The sequence below is a fragment of the Bos indicus genome, chromosome 3, assembly GCF_029378745.1.
Source record: "Bos indicus isolate NIAB-ARS_2022 breed Sahiwal x Tharparkar chromosome 3, NIAB-ARS_B.indTharparkar_mat_pri_1.0, whole genome shotgun sequence".
In the NCBI taxonomy this organism is placed as follows: domain Eukaryota; kingdom Metazoa; phylum Chordata; class Mammalia; order Artiodactyla; family Bovidae; genus Bos; species Bos indicus.
Window position 1 is genome coordinate 14501622 of NC_091762.1, and position 17192 is coordinate 14518813.

The 17192-nt window shown below is 57.0% G+C and overlaps 1 protein-coding gene across 4 annotated transcripts in view; it reads left to right on the forward strand.

The window, feature by feature from the left end:
- The first annotated feature begins 1919 nt into the window (after positions 1 to 1919).
- MEF2D (myocyte enhancer factor 2D) overlaps positions 1920 to 17192 on the forward strand; it is a 33025-nt gene continuing 17752 nt past the window's right edge. For 2 of the 4 annotated variants that reach the window (XM_070784816.1, XM_070784834.1), the window contains exon 1: positions 1920 to 2231. The gene's annotated coding sequence lies outside the window, so the exon portion shown is untranslated. The remainder of the gene's footprint in view (positions 2232 to 17192) is intronic. The other 2 variants (XM_070784809.1, XM_070784827.1) reach the window with 1 other exon arrangement.

The window sequence follows — 17192 nt, forward strand, 5'->3', positions numbered from 1 at the left end:
AAACAGCCGGAAAATAAACACCCTGATGACTAAACGGTTTCTCCAGCTAGAGCCTGGGGAAGCACTAAAAATAGAGGCCACAAGTGAGGGGAGGTTCCCCAGTTGAGGGGTGGGGGGGTGGGGGGGCACTTTCCCATCGTGCTATTGCCACAGCCCCAAACCTGGCACAAGGCTCTGTTCTTCTCAGAGTCCTTGGGGACCAGGCAGATGGGCTCCCCCTGCTTACCCTGAGGTCCTTCAGGTAAGCCAGCTGTGCCTGATAGGGAAGACAGACATCTTCTGGTGCTGGGGCCCCAACTCCTAAATCTAATGGGGAACTAAGAAGCCACTTTTGGGGTCAAAGTGGGACAGTTTAAATCAGGTTTCCAGAAGGAGCGGTCAGGTGGAAGAGACAGAAACCAAGGCCAAGGAAATAGCCTGCTGGCTTCCTGTCTTAAAACATAGACAAGCCTCCAACCTATTTGCAAAGCAATTCCACTGAACTTGCCTCCTCCGAGGCTCCTGTGGGATAATGGGCCTAACGGGGTCTTGCCCTTGAGTTTATTATAAAGCAGCATGGGCTATCATTCAAAGCAATCTACTTGTATGAACTAATTTAATCTTCACACCAACTTATGAGTTAGGTACTATTATCATCATCTCTATTTTACCCATGGGGTACAGGGAAGTTAAGTAATGTGCCTGTGTTCCAGTTAATAAATGGTGGAATAAGGATTTGAACCAAGATAGCTTGACTCCCCCAAAGTTGATGCCTCTAATCACCATAACATGCAGCCCCTTTCAGGGATATATTTGTCTTAGCAACCCTTAACCTAGAATTGACTCTTTGTCCAGTAAATCAGACCCAGTAGAAATCAGAGTATGTGAAGAACTGAGTGCCCTTCTGTTCTGCAAGGTTCTTTGAGATCTAAGCCAGATTCCATCATTTCGTCAAGCTCAAGGTAGGAAGCTGACATTGGAGTAACGGGGAGTAAGTCTGACAGGGTCAGTTGTCCAGTACACATGGCACCCACACTCCTGTTGCAAGGCAGGAGAGGATTCACCACACCCTGGAGCAAACAGGAATTATAAACTTTTTAAAACAGCTACTACTGCTTCTTTAATAAGATGCTTTTGGGCGTTTCCTGTGCTGGGGGAAATTAAGGTCACACCCCTTTAAATTGCCCCCTCGGCTGTAAGTGCTCTGGGGCCGCAGGCACCCGGGATTAGGTCACCCAGGAACTATGAGCTGTCGCTTTAAATTGCTGGGCGTCAGCCGAGCCGGGTCCCGGGAAGGGAGGGGGCCTGTCACAGGTAGAGGGAGCAAACGAGCTCCCCAGGTAACCCCCTAGAAATGCACCTGTCTCTTTAAGTGGGGCTTCGGCACACCCTAAGTGAGAGAGATGGAATTTTCTCAACACCTAGCATCTACCCTAAATTTATCTACTAAGACTCCCACCTCCAACTCTCTCGGAGCTTGGGGGTTGGGGGAGTTGTCGATATAGCTTGAGAGCATGGGAGAGTATACGCGGAGTCCGCTGAACCTCCCCGGAAAGGACCTCCTCAAGCGCATGGTGGCAGCAGTGCTAGGCAGCCGTCCCGCCGGCTAAAGCCGGCACCACGGGCACGGGCTGATCCCTTTAGAGGCCTCTGGGTCTTGCCCCCCCACTTTGTCTTGCTCTGTCGCTTCCTCCCTCCCTCCCTCCCGGCAGGCGGAGGGATCTGCCGCTGCCGGCGCCGCAGCCTAGCTTGGAAGGGCGGTGGGGTGGGGGCCGACCCTGCCCGGCCCGGCCGGCCCGAGGGAAGCGAGGGGCGGGGCCGCGTCTCCGGGACCGCCCCTACTCCGGCCCCGCCCCTCCGCCCCCACGGGTTCCTCCCATTGGCCCCCCCGCCTGTCCATCACCCCCGTTCCCCCACCCCTCAAGCTAGGCTGAGCTGTGCCTACGTCGGCCTCGACTCCCGGGGGCTGGAGGAGTTACCTTTGGAGCCTGAAAGGAGGAAGGAAGCAAAATATCAACAACAGCCGAGGCGGCTCGGGCGGTCGGCTCCGGTCCCCCGTCTGCCTGCCCGCCCGCGCGCCCACGACGGGGGCCCAGGCCCCCCGGCGCCGCCCAGGGCCCGCGCGGACGCCGTCCTCACTAATTATTCCCCCTGCCCGGAGCTGCGGCTTCCAGGTGCTGAAGAGCCCCGGGACTAGGGGCGAGAGCTACCCCCTCCCAGCCGTGACATCCTCCCTTCCCCCAGCGGGGCCGGTGAGTAAAGAAAAATAATGCGCCTGCCGCTTTAAGAGGCCCCCTCCCCCACCCCGTCCTGAGGTTGGGGTGGAGGGTGGTCTAGACCGTCCCCCTGAGAGGTGGGATGGGGTGGCCTCCTGGGCTGGGAGGAACTCGCGGAGCGGGCTCTTTTCGTGTGGCGTTGGTGGGAGATTACATGGGGGACTGTTTGGGTGAGGGAGTCGGCTGACGGGGACAAGTAGAGTGGGCTGTAATTCCCTTGGGTGTTGGGATCGGGGTGGGGACGGACGGCTTGGGGGCGCGCCGGTCTGTTGGTGTCCCGGGGTTACGGCGGACCCCCCAGTGGTCTGGGAAGGGGCGCCATCCTCAGAAGGGGTCTCCGGTGACAGCCAGGAGCGACTGACATTTTAACAGCCGGCCCTCCCTCCCTCTCCCTCCTCGCGCCGCCTGTTCCCTCCTCCTTGGCCCGAAATGGTGCAGAAGGGGGCCTGGGAGGGCGGCGGGAGGGTGGGGGCGGGGGGAGCCGCAGCTGTTTGGGAAGCGGGGGAGGGAGGGGGGATGTTGTTCAGATGACACCAGGGTGGTGGGTTGGGGTGTGTGAGTGTTAGTGTGTGTGTGTGTGTGTCCGGGGCCCGGGCTTGCCCGGTGCCTGTGGAGTTGGGACGCGGAGTCACCGCGGAGGTGGCCAGGCAGGGCTTTTCCTTGGGACCTCCTCGCCCTCTCCTCCCGAGACCCCTGATCTGGTTTGTCAGTAGACCCAACTGGAGAACCCCCGGCCAGAAGTTTGCAGCTGTTCAACATCTGGGCGAGAGTTCTCCAGTCGCTTTCTTCACCTATGGCAGGCTGAGCTGGGCTGGGAGTGGGGGGTCTAGTGAGTGTTGGGGGGCTTTTGGGGACGGAGAGCCAAGGAGACTGAGATGCATCTAGTCTTTTACTCCAGTGCCAGCCCCTTTCCTGTCTGGTTTGGTCTTACAGGCAGGGTCTCCTTTCCCCTAGTGATTCAAGCTAATCTCTCAAAGGCCTCCTGAGGTCTCTCCCTAATGAAAGGAGGGCTCCTGAGTGTGGGCACCCTTGGAACCACTGACTTAGGTTATCCCAGGTTTGTCCTTTGAGTGGGAGGCTTTCTCTGCCTCTTTTTAAGCAGCTCATTGTTGGTGGGTTGGGGGAGGGTACAGTGGGTGGATCCTGTGTCCCCCTTTTCAGTGCCCAGCCCCCTTTTGAGGTCTCTGTAGCCTTGGTTTCTTTGGTTTGGGTGAGTGGTCCTCCCCACCCCTTCCCCCCATTCCCTCTGTGGGTCTTCTAGGCAATTCAGGGCCCAGCCTGGACTATGGGAAGTTTAACGTCTGGGGCGGTGACCTTGGGCTGCTCTGGCCTCCAGATAGCAGGGGAGCCCAGGCCAGCAGGAGATTGGGTGTTTTGAAGTTAGGGAGCTGTCCACCTCCCACTCCCCTCCAAACCCCCAACAGGGAAGTCTTAGTAGTCAAGGAGAGTGTTGAAAAAAGCACATGTCAGTGTTCACAGATGTCCACCCTCCTGTGGCCGCCGGGTCACACCCGCCCCAGGACTTAGCCTGGCTGTCCCAGCTCCCACGGCATGCCTGGGAATGAATTTCCTTCCTGTGGTTTCCCAGTGTGTTGGGCAGAAGATGGGGGTGGGGTGGGATCAGTGTGAAGGTGGCTGAGTACCCGTTTGTATAGAGTGACTGGGGAATCACTGGAGTTCATGTGTAAGTCTTTCCCCACTTTGCCCAGCAGACATATGGACCCTTGGGTCTCAGTGGTCATACTCTCTTTGTTGTAACTTCCATGCCACCCCTCTCCCAACACTACCAGTAGGTGTTTGTAAATTTGTGTGTGTGTACATTTGTAAAGGGAAGGGTTTCTGATTTCTCTGTGGGAATGGGGAGCTTTTACTTACACTCCTTTAGAGGCCAGAGAGGTTGTTTTTTAAATCTGAGGTCACACAGCAAGTCTGTGTCAGTGCCTTAGTCCAGCCACCACTCTCAGGCATGGCTTCATAGCAGGGAGAGACCTCAGGAAGGAGGACTCGGTCCTTCCCCTTGGAGGCCCTGGTCCAAGGGGAGAAGCAGGGCCCTGGTAACGGGGCATGGGCATGGGAGGTTCTGTCTGCTGTACCCAGTGCCTGGAACACAGTAGTGGAGGACTTGGGAGTGTGACGGGGGTGCCCGTTCCCCCCTACTCTGTACCCGCTGTCCCTGTGCTGGAGGAGCCTGGGCTTCCCCGCTCTGCCTCTCTTGGCTCCTGGCTCTTCTCATAGGCTGGGAGATATGATCGTCTTTCTGGCTGCTTGTTACATAATCTCTCCAGAAGGTGTTTTTGTGTGTGTGTGTTTTTTTTTAATCTTTCCTGGGTTTTTCCTGGGAGGTGTGATGAGGGGAGAAGGCAGAGGGTAGGCTCTTGAGGTTGGGGCTGGAGAACCGACAGTCAGGAGGCTGGAGGAGGCCTCCTGGCCTCCAAGAAGGACAGGAAAGAAGAGGCCTTGGGGTTAGGCCCTCACTGATTGTGGCCTAGCCCCTCCTCCTCCCCGACTCTGCCCTGGGAACGTCTCTGTGCTGTGGATTTTCCTGGCCCTTGTGCCCCCAGAGAGGCCTGCCTCTCTACTCCTCCTGTCAACCGTCTTCTGGCCAGCCAGGCCCCCACCCTCCCCGTTTGGCTTTGGCCCAGGCTCTCAGTGCTCGCCCTGGCCTAGTGTGGATGGGACCCTGTGTTGGACACTTTGCCTCCCACTTGTGTGCCTCTGTGGGCGGGAGGCGCCAGAAACGAATGGGTGGGCCCAGCATTTCTCCCCTAGCTGTGTTGAGAGCCAGGCCTCTTGCCTCCGTGTCTCTCTAGTCCAGAGCATGGTGGCCTTACTGGAGAAGGGGACTTGGGGGGGATGGGTAATGGAGACCTCAGCTCTTGGGAACAAGTCATAGCTGGTGTTCACCTGGGTTCTGGAAGTGGGTCTGAGGATCAGACCTGGCCCTCGAACCTCAGCTCAGGTTCTGGGTCTTGAGGCACTATGCTGACAGGCGTGCCCCACCCCTTGGGATCAGGGCTGGGGCTCTCCAGGCTCTCAAGCCAACTGGTTTGAGGCAATTATCTGCCTTTTAGAGGGAAGGAAGAGATGGTGGCGGGGCCAGCGTAGCCTTAGCATCACTGTAATCGCTAGTGGCTTTTACAAGCCAGTCATGGGGCAGGAGTCCGGCCAGCCATCTGTCCTTCGGTCCCAGTTTGGTGACTTACTCATGGGGTGAGGGGGAGGCGTCGGTCGCAGGTAGTTCTCTTCTGGGAGCTGAACCCCTTTCTCTGTGGCGGTTGATGTCCCTGTCTGCCCACAACTTCAGCAGGCAGAATGGAGCTTAGACTTCAGGAAGGACTTAACAGTGGAGGTGGACGAGGGAGAGAGAGCGCGCTCCAGCTTGGCCGGAGAAAGACGGATCTCAGAGTACTTTCTTCTCCAGTGGCTCTTGGTGGCTCTGCTGAAAGGCCTTGAACTTTGGCCTAGTGTGGATGGTGCTATTTGGCTCCTGGAGTATTTATCTTCTCTTCTCCCTCGCTGTCTGGGACTGCAAGTATCCTGAGGAGAGTTTGTCCTGGACTTGTGGGATGGCTCGCCTTTGGGCCCCTTTCCCCTGGCAAGGGCGGGTGAGTGGGGTCCTGTGGAAACCAGCATGCCCGGGTACATCTGGCAGGTCCATAGCGTTTAGTGGCACACGTGCATGGAGGTGTGCAGCACATACATACGGTGTGTCCACACCCTGGAGCCACTGCGTCCTGTGGGGGTGGGGGCACTGAAAGGCAAAGATAATTAGAAGATCAGAGACTGGAAACAGGGTGAGGGGACTGGAGGCAAGAAGGCAGAGGCGTGGAGAACCCTAAAGAGAGGAGTGTTGAAGGGAGCTCGAGGAATTGAGTCTAGAGCTAGAGCATGGTGTGTGAGTTGGGGAGGCCTGGCTGACTTCCATCACTGCCCTTTGCCCACCACTCCATCCCCGCCACCATCTGTCCCTCTGTGGCCCTGGCTCAGCCTGCCTTGGCCCCTCATGCTACCCGCATGTCTTTGGGTGAGTCCACTTTGCAGATGTACAGGAGTTTCACCTAGCTTTGTGGTGAGCAGAGCACCTGGGTCTTTGGGTGGTTTGTCACTGGTCTCCGTCGCACTCCCCACTCACCCAGATAAACAAGGCCAGTCCGAGGTATCAAGGTTACATCTGAGCCCTCAGGCATCTCGGGGCTGACCCCTAGCCTGGGCGATCCCCAGGGCCCTTTGCATCTGATTTTCCCTTTTCTTGAGGCCGTGTCCACAAGCTCCCCTTCCTGGGAGCCTAGCCATGCTTGTGGCTGATCCTCTCTAGGGTGGAGGTGGGCCATGCGTTCACTGACTCTGCACGAGATCCTGAGAGCTTGGGACTGGGGGATGACAGTTGCGCCTCCTGTCTGGTCTCTCTCCCCTCTGTTGTAGGCTGGGAGGAGAGGGACTTGTCTGGAGCTCTGGCCTGTTGCTGGCCTCACCCAGGCGGGACCATATTTACTCACTTAAACTCACCCTCCCAGCCTCCCAGGAGGCTCCAGGCTCTAGGCCTGGTCACTGACCTTGGCTTGGTGCTCTGGCCACTCCCTGAGGAGTTAGAAAGGCCCAGGAAGCATATAGAGAGGGAGCTTGTTTTGCTCCGCGGTCATGAGCACTTTACCCTCAGGCAGTACCCCACTCACCGTGTTTTCCAATATGCTTTGGAGACCAAAAACTAAAACTTTTGAGATCCCTGGGGACTGGAGGAAGGAAACCTCCATTTATTGTGTCCCTGTGTGCCAAGCTCTGTGCTAGGCATGGAAACGTAGGAAGATTCATTTATTTCTCATACACTATTTCATTTGTTTTTTCCTTTGTAATTAGGGAGACTGAGTAAGAGATTTAAGTGACTTGCTCAAGTTTTCCTAGTTAGGAGTTGCTAAGGGTTTTTGTCTAAGATTAAGGGAAGGATCATGCCCACAGGAAGGGCAGTGGAAAGGAAGGCCCAGGGAGACCTGGGGGTAAAAGGAAGATACACTGAAGGGAAGGACCAACTCAGTAGGATTCCCCGACAGGAAGGCAGAGGATTAGGGTCTGGTGGCAGGTTGGGGGTGGGGCGGGGCATGCTTTGGTTCCCTGAGAAGGTCTTCTGATTGACTGTCATGGGGTAAGGTTCCCAAAGCACGGATATGTAAGCAGGAACAGGTGACACTCAGACTCCTCCTGGGTACTGGTTAGTACCCTCTAAAGCTGCCATATGAGATGACTGAGGATCAGGAAAGATTTGAGCCACAAGAGTCCTGGGCTTGTGCGAAGGGTGAGAGGCATGGCTGACTTGAGCCTGATGGTAGGGAATCTGCCCCGGAAGGAATGTGCTGTTGCTCCCAGGAAGGGAGACCCTGCCTGCTCTCACTCCAAGCTGTGCAGGGAAGCGCTGTGCCCACCAGTCAGCCCACCTCTGCCTCTTACTCCTGGTGACCTTGGGCAAGTCCCTGCCCATCTCTGAGTTGGTTTACATATCTATGAAACAGAGATGCCTCCCCTGGGGAAAAAAAAGGTTAAAAGGTTCCATGGGAAAATTTGTGGTACTCAACACAGTGCTTGGAAAGTGGCTGTATCCTTTCTTCCAGACATCAGCTCCAGCCTGGCCCTGGACTTGGCTGCTAAGACCATGGTCCTGAAGGTGGGGCAGGGGCGCACTGTGTCCCAGGCAGGAACTTGATGTGAGGGGGGCTGAGGAGGGCCTCGAGAAGACCCAGGGGTGGGCTTGGGAAGCTGAGCCCACCTCTGCTCTCCCCATCCAGACATCTCCTTGTCTCAGAACTGTCCCCTCCTCATTTCACCCCAGAGTGTTAGCAGATCCCTCTGGCTGCTTACTTATCTCTCATGATTTCCCTGCCCCCACCCCTGCCAGCAAATACTTGGGATTGAGGGTTGGGAGAACGAGGAGGAGTAAGAGAGAGCTGATGCTCAGACCTCAAGGGAAGACCGACAGCAGGAGTGGGTGTGGGTGGGGAGAGGAGGGTTGGTCTCTTTGTGGAGTCTCCCCGCTCCAGCTGGATCAAGTAGCACGGAGGCAAGGGGATGGGGCAGATGACCTCAACCTTTAGAGCCTGTGTGTATTGACGGTTGGGGGCAGACCTGGAGGGAGGGCTGCTTTGGAGAGTGTTGCCTCAGGCCTTCCCAGTCACATCTCTGGGCCGCTGAGCCCCTTCCCTCCACCCCCCACAGCTGCCTGCCCCTCTCTGCTGACTGCCCTGTGCATACCCCATGGTGGCCTGTGAGGCCCAGGCTGACTGGGTGGGGACAGGTGTCCTGGCCCAGCTGTTCCCTCTTGTCTCCCCCACCTGTCAGCCCAGAGGGTGGGGAGCTGAAGGGAGCAGAGAGGAGGAACCTCTTGGCCTCCTCACCTGCTCGCTGGGGTGGGGCCCTGGTTGTAAAGTGTAGCAGAAGGATTGAGAGCAGACGATAGACTGGACTTCCTCCTTAGACGGAGGGTAGCTCTTGATGATAGAAGTGGCAGAGAAAGCTGGGTACACAGGGATCCTCACTGTTAGTAATCAGAGGGGTCTTTGTACAATATCTTCAAGAAAGGGTGAGAAACTGCATATCGGTGAAGGGCGTGGATCAAATTTGGGGGCAAGTGTTTGCATAGATCTGTGCAGGTACTTTCCCCCCACCACTCCCCCCCACCACTGTCTGCCCGTGGGGCTGGGGGGTGCTCCATCTGGCTGGGCATCTTAACCTCACCTGGCACCTTTCCTGAAAGCAGCAAGCTAATCCTGTAAGAGCTGCCTGGCTGGCCGCCTCGGCAGGCCCACGCAGCCGCACTGCCTGCCCTCCCTTGCCAGGGGCTTAGAGGACTGTCCTTCGAGTCAGAAGGAGATCCAGCTGCCACCCGGAGCGGCCCCTTTAAATCCTCGGTGGCTTCCCGAGGTCATGATGTCTCTAGGAGGATTTGCTCTCCCTGATTGGATTGGCCTCTTTGGGGTGGGGGTGCTGGCGGTAATAGTAGGTGAACACTTTGCATTCTCCTCCACTGCCTTCCCTTCCATTGGAATTGGTGCTGTCCAGTGTGAGGGCTCAGCCTCAGGCCCCTCCCTGTCATGTCCCAGCAGTGAGGACATGCAATCCCTTCACCTGCTTCAGCCTGAGCAGCCGTGCCCCGTTCTGTGGATGGGGAAAAAAGGACCCTGCTGCTTTAAACAAGGAAACAAACCACTGCCGTGGAAGAGAGTGCCCTTCTGAGACTGTACTGCCTGCTTTTCCCCACTTTTTTCTCTTCAGTTTGCTCTTCCTTTGGCCAGGGGCCCACACCTCATAGTTTTCCCAAGCCCTCATTTCCATGGGCAGTCCCTCTCCTGATCTAACCATCAGCCCACCTGCTGCAATGGCAGGCAGCCTAGACCCAGCACTGGTGGCATTAAGCTCACCCCAACGGCTCTCAAGCTGACCCGCCCCCAAGGCCCCAGCTGCCACTTTCACTTCTGTCTCCTGAGACCCCAGAGGGAAGTTGGGTGGGGAGGTGGAAGGTGACACACTAACCGTCCCAACCGCCCCACCTCCTCAGCCAAGGCTTCGCTGGCCGGGCCCCCGGCCACCACTCTGATGGAGATGAGTGGAGTGAGCTTAGGTTGCCAGGGAAGGGTTGGCTGCAGTGGGAGGCATGGTGGTTAGATAGCAGGAAGAACTTCCTGGGATAGGAGACCATTGCTTGACTTCATTCTTTCAGGGGGTATGGCTGGAAGCGTAGGTATTATAACTGGACGAACAGAGGTCAGTTTGACCTCTTCAAGGTAGGCAAGGGATCAGCTGTCTTCTAGCTCCCGTGGTTGGACTATAATGCTGTGGCCATCATCCCCTCCCAAGAGTTACCAGCTGCCCATGCTTGGTCGAGTAACGTCTAACAAAGCAAATTTTAGCCCCAGAGATGACTGAGTTCACAGACAGCCCTGGGAAGTCCTCTCTGTAGTCTTCACATCTGTCTTGCACACTGCACTAGGCTGTTTCCTCTCACTTTGCACTCTTGAGAGTGGAATTTAGACATGGAGACAGAAATAGAAGTAAAGGACGGTCCACCCCTAGCCTACCGCTGCCCCAGCCTTGTCACTAAAGAGGGGACTAGGGCTTTTCTCCGGAGGACCCCCAGGCCGTTGTGGAAAGATCACACTTCACCTCATGAATCTTGTAAAATTCCTCCAGCTCCAGTGTTCAGTTGCTCCTCGTAATTACACCTTCTCCCCTCTCATCCCTTCCTGGACAGGGGGCCTAGACAAGAGGGGAGGACCCTGTTGGATTGAGAGCTCTAGACGGTACCACTGGATCAAGTGAGGGATGTTTTCTGGAGAAGGATGAGATGGGAGACCTGAGGTGCCAAGAACTCCACCTGGGGTCCCTGAGTGCCTAGGGATGCTGGGTTGGGGTGTCCCAGGCCCTGGAGTGGGAAGTAGAAGTTGATGGAATAAGATCAGATACACTATGCAAATGCCCATGCAGATGAGCAGTAGTGAGTCATTACTGATCAGCCTGCTAGCTAGAGCATGAAGCGAGGCTCCAGCTCGGCTTCCAGAGCTGGCCCCCCTAATGACCATGACAGCGACCTTGGGTCAGTCACTGCTCTAACCGGAAGCAGGTGCCCCAGCCCTGGGTCGGATAGCATTCTGTGTGTGTGAGGGGATTTGTTTGGCAGAACCTCTGCCTCCGGGGCCCGTGTGCCCCGCCTGGCACCTGCCCTCACCTACCATGAGCCTCTTGTCAAGCCTTGGCCATCTGTTGTGGAGGTTGTCGTTCCGAAAGCACCCCCTCTTCGTCAGGCCTGTGCCTCCTCTCCTGGCCTCCACGTTGCCCTCCCCTCCTAAGCTGGAGGACGGCACGTAAGCGGGCCACCTCCACTGTCACCTCTCCATGGTGTCATGAGAGTCCTGATCTCCCTTTCTTTTTGGGGTTCTATAAAGAGCATAGGAACAGAATGTCTAGGCTGGAAGGGCACTAGGGTACCTGGTCCATGCCACCTTCCCATTGTACTGGCCAGGGGAGGGGGGTGAACCCTGGAGGGGGCAATGACTTATTCAGGTTCACACAGTGAGTTAGGGCCAGGGCAGGGACTTGAACCCAAGCACCCAGAATCCCTACCCACAGTCCCAGTATTTCCCTGGGCTGTTCACTGCCCTTCCTCACCTCTCCCTTTTCTACGAGGACTCCATCTCCTGTTACCACTTCCCCCGTCCCCCCCTCCCCCCAGTTATTTCTGAGGTCAGCAGTGTGGCTCCCAAACCTGCTAGGGACTAGGGTGGGTCCTGGGAGCCAGCCCAGAGGCCACTAATGGAAGGCCAGAGCTGGGTGGGAAGTGCTAGAGGTTGGGGGTGGGGGTCGGCAGCTGCCTCTTTAGGGAGCCATTGGGCCTCTGAGCTGCTACAGGAAGGATGAGAGCTAGACTACAGGAAGGACAAGCTGGGGTGGGGAAGCAGTGGAGGAGGCTCAGGAGACAGACCCTCACGAGAGAGGCATCTCCTGGGCAGAGAACAGGATGACCCATCCCAGGAGACTTGCCAAGGAGAAGAGGGCGGGAAGCCCAGGGTGGAGAGTTGTCCAGCGGAAGCTGGAGGGAGGGCCTCTAGCCCTGCTCTCCACGCTGGGTGCTCCTCTTGGCAGGTCAATTCCTGTGCCTTCAACTGGGGCTGCAGTGCCTGCCTCCACTTAGGGCGCCTGGGACCTAAGACACCGCCCCCCCGCCCCCCGCCCCTGCTGCCCCAGGTCCAGCTTTCTTGGACTGGTCCTTCTCTCCCTCCCCCCAACCCGACAGCCCGCCCCCAGGTCCCCTGTCGGTGAGTTAAAATTAGCTCAGTGCCCAGACTAAAAATAGCCCCTGCCCAGCCCTGAGGCTGCTGGGCTGGGGGAGGGGAGTTCCCGAGGGAGGGGACGATGGTGGGAACCAGGGGTTTGGGGAGTGAGCCTGCCAAACAGTACGTTGAAGAGAGGAGGAGGAGGATGGGGATGGGTCCGGCCTGTGCCTTTGAGAGCAGACCCTAGAACTCTAGGGCAAGTGCGTGGGAGGGGGCAGAGAGAATGGAGAGCAGAGAGGAGCCAGGGAGCAGTGGGTGGGGAGCTGGCTGGGCGTGTGAGAATTGGACTGTGCAGGGTCAGGGAGAGGGGCCCTGCCTCGGCCCAGACTTTGAGGGGAGGGGAATGCCCCCAACTCAAGGACTAGTATAGCGTTTGTGAAGAAAGGGCTCTGCATCCCCCTGAGGCTGCAAACCCCAGGACTCCTGCCTGGGCCCCACCTGTCAGTGGTCCCTGAGCTCGCCTTCCCACCCATCTTCCAGAGCCCCCACCCAGCCTGTGTCTGTGCTTAGAGAGAGTGGCTTGGAAGGTTGTGAGCCCTGGAGTGGGGCAGGAATAGAGGCAGTGCCCAGGGTGTTGAGAGGGCTCCTGGGCCTTACTTACGCTTACCTCCATCCACCCGCTCTCACAGCCTGCCTGCCCTCAAGCCTGGACCTAGCCAGAGCCCCAAGAGCCAAGATGCTCTGTCCCAGGCCAGGTCTGGGCCCAGTCCTGGCCCCTGAAGGTCTCCCTGGCTCTCCCTGCCCTGCCCTTGTCTGTCTCTTGGCGGGACTGCAGGTTTTTGGGGCGGGGATGGAGTCCTGTGGAGTTATGCCCCATGCCCAGCCTCCATCAGGGCGCTGCAAGCAGTTGTTGAACCTGCCTCTCGTTCTCTACCCGCCTCTCTCTGAATCTTTGTCTCTGGTCTCCTGCCTCTCGCTTTCTCCTCTGGCTCTCTCTGTCTCTGTCCACCTCTGCCCCTCACTCTGCCTTCCTCTTGGACTCTACTTCTTTTTCTGTGTCTCTTTTCCTGCGTCTGTGCGTCTGTCCCCCTTTGCTACCCCCCTCTGTGTCTGGCTCACCCACGCCTCCTCCCTTGTTAGTGAGCAGGCTGCTTGAGGCCGCCTGACTGTGGGGGTGACAGGTGGATTGGATTGTCACCCCCTCCCCCAGCGCCTGCTGCTTATTTCATGCCCTGCAGCCCAGCCACAGGGAAGGGGCGGGAGGAGGGATGACAGCTGTCTCCAGCGCCTCTTGCCTTCCCCTCCAGTCCACAGCCTGCAGCCCTGAGCAGCCTGGGAGGAAGGGATGAAGGGCCTGCTTAATGAGAGTTGCCTTTCTCACTGTGGAAGAGCAGGGGTTTGAAGCCCGTTGCTCTGTGACGGGGGCTGCTCACTCAGCCTCTCTGGGCAGCTGCTCCATTTTGACTTGCGCTGGTGTGGCAGCTCTGAAAGCGGATGCTCTGCAGTGCCTCCGAGCCTCTGGGCCACTGGGACAGAGGATGGATCTGGGTGGAAGGGGAGCGGGGAGGTAGGTGGTCCCCTGACAGCAACAGGAGAGAGGAGGTGGGGGTTACCTTTGGAAGGTGCCTGTCCCGCAGCTCTCCCAGGAATGGCAGCCCTGCTGCAACGGCAGCTCCGAGAGGCTGCCCTGACCGCTCCCCCCACTCCTCCAGCTGGCCCCAGGCCACCCTCACACAGGAACTGAGATAGCATCATTCTGAAACCCGAGAATGGTTTGAATATTGCTCAGGTACCAAGAGGTGTTACATTGGGGGAGGCAGGGGCCTGTTACTTCTCCCATGCCCCCTCCAAACCAAGACCCCCTTTAGGGTACACTTTATGTATTATTTGTAGCTCCTTTGCTTGTCAGTACAACCCACATGTTCTTGTTGGGTCTGTGGCCCAGCAGAGAAAACTGGTCGTCCGTGGGGTCCTCCTGGAACCCCACCGTGTCTGGTCCCCTCACTCAGCCTCTCCTCCTTGTCAAGAGTGTTGTGAGAGAAGCCTCCTGGCCTCTTTGCACTCCACTAGCAAAGGCTTCTCTGCAGCCACCCTTCTCCACAGTGGGTCCTCGCCTGCCTCCCTGGGGCTCAGCTCAGCTGCCATCCCCCTCGTCCTACACTCCTTCTGTCTCTGTGGGGTGAGGCCCTCTCTCTGTCTGCTCCCACTTACCCCCCAGTCCTGTCCTCCCAGCACTACCCAGAGTAGGTGAATCAGAGTCAGCTGGAGCCTTTGAGGGGGGACTTTCAGTGACAGCTGCCAGCCCGAGTCATAGCTGTGGCCTGAGGTCAGGAATGATTCGGCCCTGGGGCCATCAGAGCAGAAAGGCCATCCTGGACAGCCCCCTGTCTGCATAGCAGCTCTTCACCCTCCCAAGCCTTTGGCCTCCAGGAGAAGCAGCCAAAAGCCAGTCATCTGGGAGAGCTTCCTGGAGGAGGAGTGACTAGCGAGGGGAAGAGGAGTGGGGCTGGGCCCAGCGAGGAAGAAAAGGCTCACATCTGCATAACAGATGCTCAGGCCTCCGGCTCCTGGCAGTTGGTTAGGTAATTAGGCAGAGGGCTAATTAAGGAGATCCAGGTGTTCATTAAAATTTCCCTAATTGGCTAGGAGGGAAGCTTGGACAAGGTAGGCTTCCATACCTTGGATAGGGTCAGTTTAGGGTTCATCATGCCCACCCAGGCCCCAGCCAGCCCTTTTACCAAAGTAAGGGCTGAGTTCATTTTCTTGCCCCCAAGCTTTCCAAGACTCTGCAGCAACAGAGAATGGATGGATAGCAGAAGGGGAAAGGATACAGACTGAGCCTGCTTTATGGGAGCCTCCTGGTGAGATAGGAAGAAGGACTGCCCGTGGAAGGGGCATCTTCTCCTTGGGCAGTTAGCACAGAGGTGAGAGTGGTAATAGGAAGGGGCCACGGGAACCTGGAGTCATGAAAGTGCTTTGGGGCCTTGGCAGGGACTGAGGGTGGCTGAGGCCTGGCCTGTTTACCTGGCTCTCCTCTGTCAGCCAAGGCTCAGTGGGCCTCAGTGCCTTCCCTGTCTTCTCAGTCCTGTTCCCTCTTGCATCCCGGCTCCCCCAGCATGAGGCGGGGGTGGGGGGGGCGGTGTAGGAGATCAGCCAGGGAGCTGGTTGCCAGGCGACAGTTGCCTGAGCAACCCCATCCTCTCCATCTCCATGTGCTCAGGGCTGCTCCTTAGAAGACTTCAGAGTCTCACCCTCTGTACCAACCAACCTGAGGGTAGGGAGGGTTGAGGACTGAAGTGGCAGGAGTGGTTGGAGGGTAGATGGTGTCCAAATAGGCAGGCTATTGGTGCAGCTGGGAGAGGAAGAGTTGTGTTTCCACAGAGCACAGAGTGAGGGGAGCTGGTCCTGCAGCAGGACTAACAGAAGTTAGACCCCAGGACGAACTTCTCACAGGGTCATGGCAATAAAACAGCCCTTCCTTCTTTTCAACAGACATCTCTAGAGCTCCTCTTCACAGGGGATAGAGTGGTGAAGAATATAGACGTGGTTCCTGCCCTCATAAAGCTTCAGTCCTATAGGGGAGCCAGGCAATAAACAGAAGCACGGAATGATGATTATTTACATTCATGATAGGGTTCCCTGGTGGCTCAGCTGGTGAAGACTCTGCTTGCAATGTGGGAGACCCCAGTTTGATCCCTGGGTCAAGATCTGCTGGAGAAGGGATAGGCTACCCACTGCAGCATTCTTGGGCTTCCCTGGTGGGTCAGCTGGTAAAGGATCTGCCTGCAATGGGGAAGACCTGGGTTCCATCCCTGGGTTGGGAAGATCCCCTGGAGGAGGGAACGGCTCCTTACTCCAGTGTTCTGGCCTGGAGAATTCCATGGACTGTATAGTCCATGGGGTCGCAAAGAGTCGTACACGACTGAGCGACTTTTACACACACACACAAACACACATATTCACGATAAGTGCTAAAAAGAAAAGATTAGAATACTACGAAAGTCAGTAATTTGGGGAGGATCTAAGGAAAGAAGTTAGATTGTAGGAATGACTTTTCTGAGGATCATGAGAGCAAAGAGAGCATGGGCCATAAGCTGAAAGTGGTTATATCTCAGCAAAAATTTGCTGGTGAACAAAAGGTGACAAGAATGAGGTAGTAAAAGTAGGAGAGAGGGACAGGTGGTGCTATAAGCCAGAGGAGGGTTATTGTGACTGCATTACCAGTCTGGATTGGGGTTTTCAAGGCTAGATCAGAGAATCCTGTTTTAAAAGCCCTCTTCTCGAATAGTTAAATTTTAGGAAAGCCCTCCCTTGCCCTCAGTATTTCACTGCCAAGCCCATACCACTGAAACTCTGGAAAATACAGCCTTTGGGTTGCACTGGAAGGCAGAGGAGCCGAAATCCTTGAAGTAGAGCCTTTACAGTGTTTGGCAGAGGTTGGGGTCACAGGCAAGGGATGGGATGGCTGGAGCTGGTTCTGGGTCCAGATGTCGGCTCAGCCAGCTCAGGGTTGACTGGGCTGTTGTTGGTGATGTCCTAGGGCATGCGTGAAGGTGGACAGTAGAAGGCCCAGGGTCCATGGGGCACCCTGAGGGTAGGAAAGCGGGGAGAAGTGTTTGGGGATTTCTCCCTGGGAAGAGAGAGGGAGAAGTGGAGGGTCCCTCCTGGAGTAGAGAGAGAGCTACATTGTTTTCCAGAGATACCTGGACTCAGCAGAAGTGCTCTTCCCAGCTAACTGAGCTAGGGAAGGCCTGAGGGAAAGTCCTGGTAGTGGGAGAGAGTGGGGAGGGATATTCCTGGCTCCTTCCAAGTCCACAGAGTCCCTGCCGGCCCTCTCTGCGCCCCTCTGTGGCCAAGGCAGAACTTCGGCATCTGCCGTGGAACCCAGGGGGCCACAGTTGATTGGATATGTAAAGGCTCCAGAGAAACTCAGCAACCACTGAAATGGGGGCTGGGGAGGGGGTTCCAGTGACACCTCTGTCCGAGTTGGGTGGGGGAGGTGAGAGCCCACCCCCCTGGACACTGGTGGGCTCTCCCGCAGGGACTCTGCGGAAAGGGGAACTCTCGAGGAGGGCTGGCATGTGGCCGGGACTCCTCCCAGGACCCTTTCAGAGTGGCTTTGGGAGGTATGGGCCCCCTGCCACCGTCCCTCACTAATCCATCTCTGGAATCAGAGCTGGAAGGG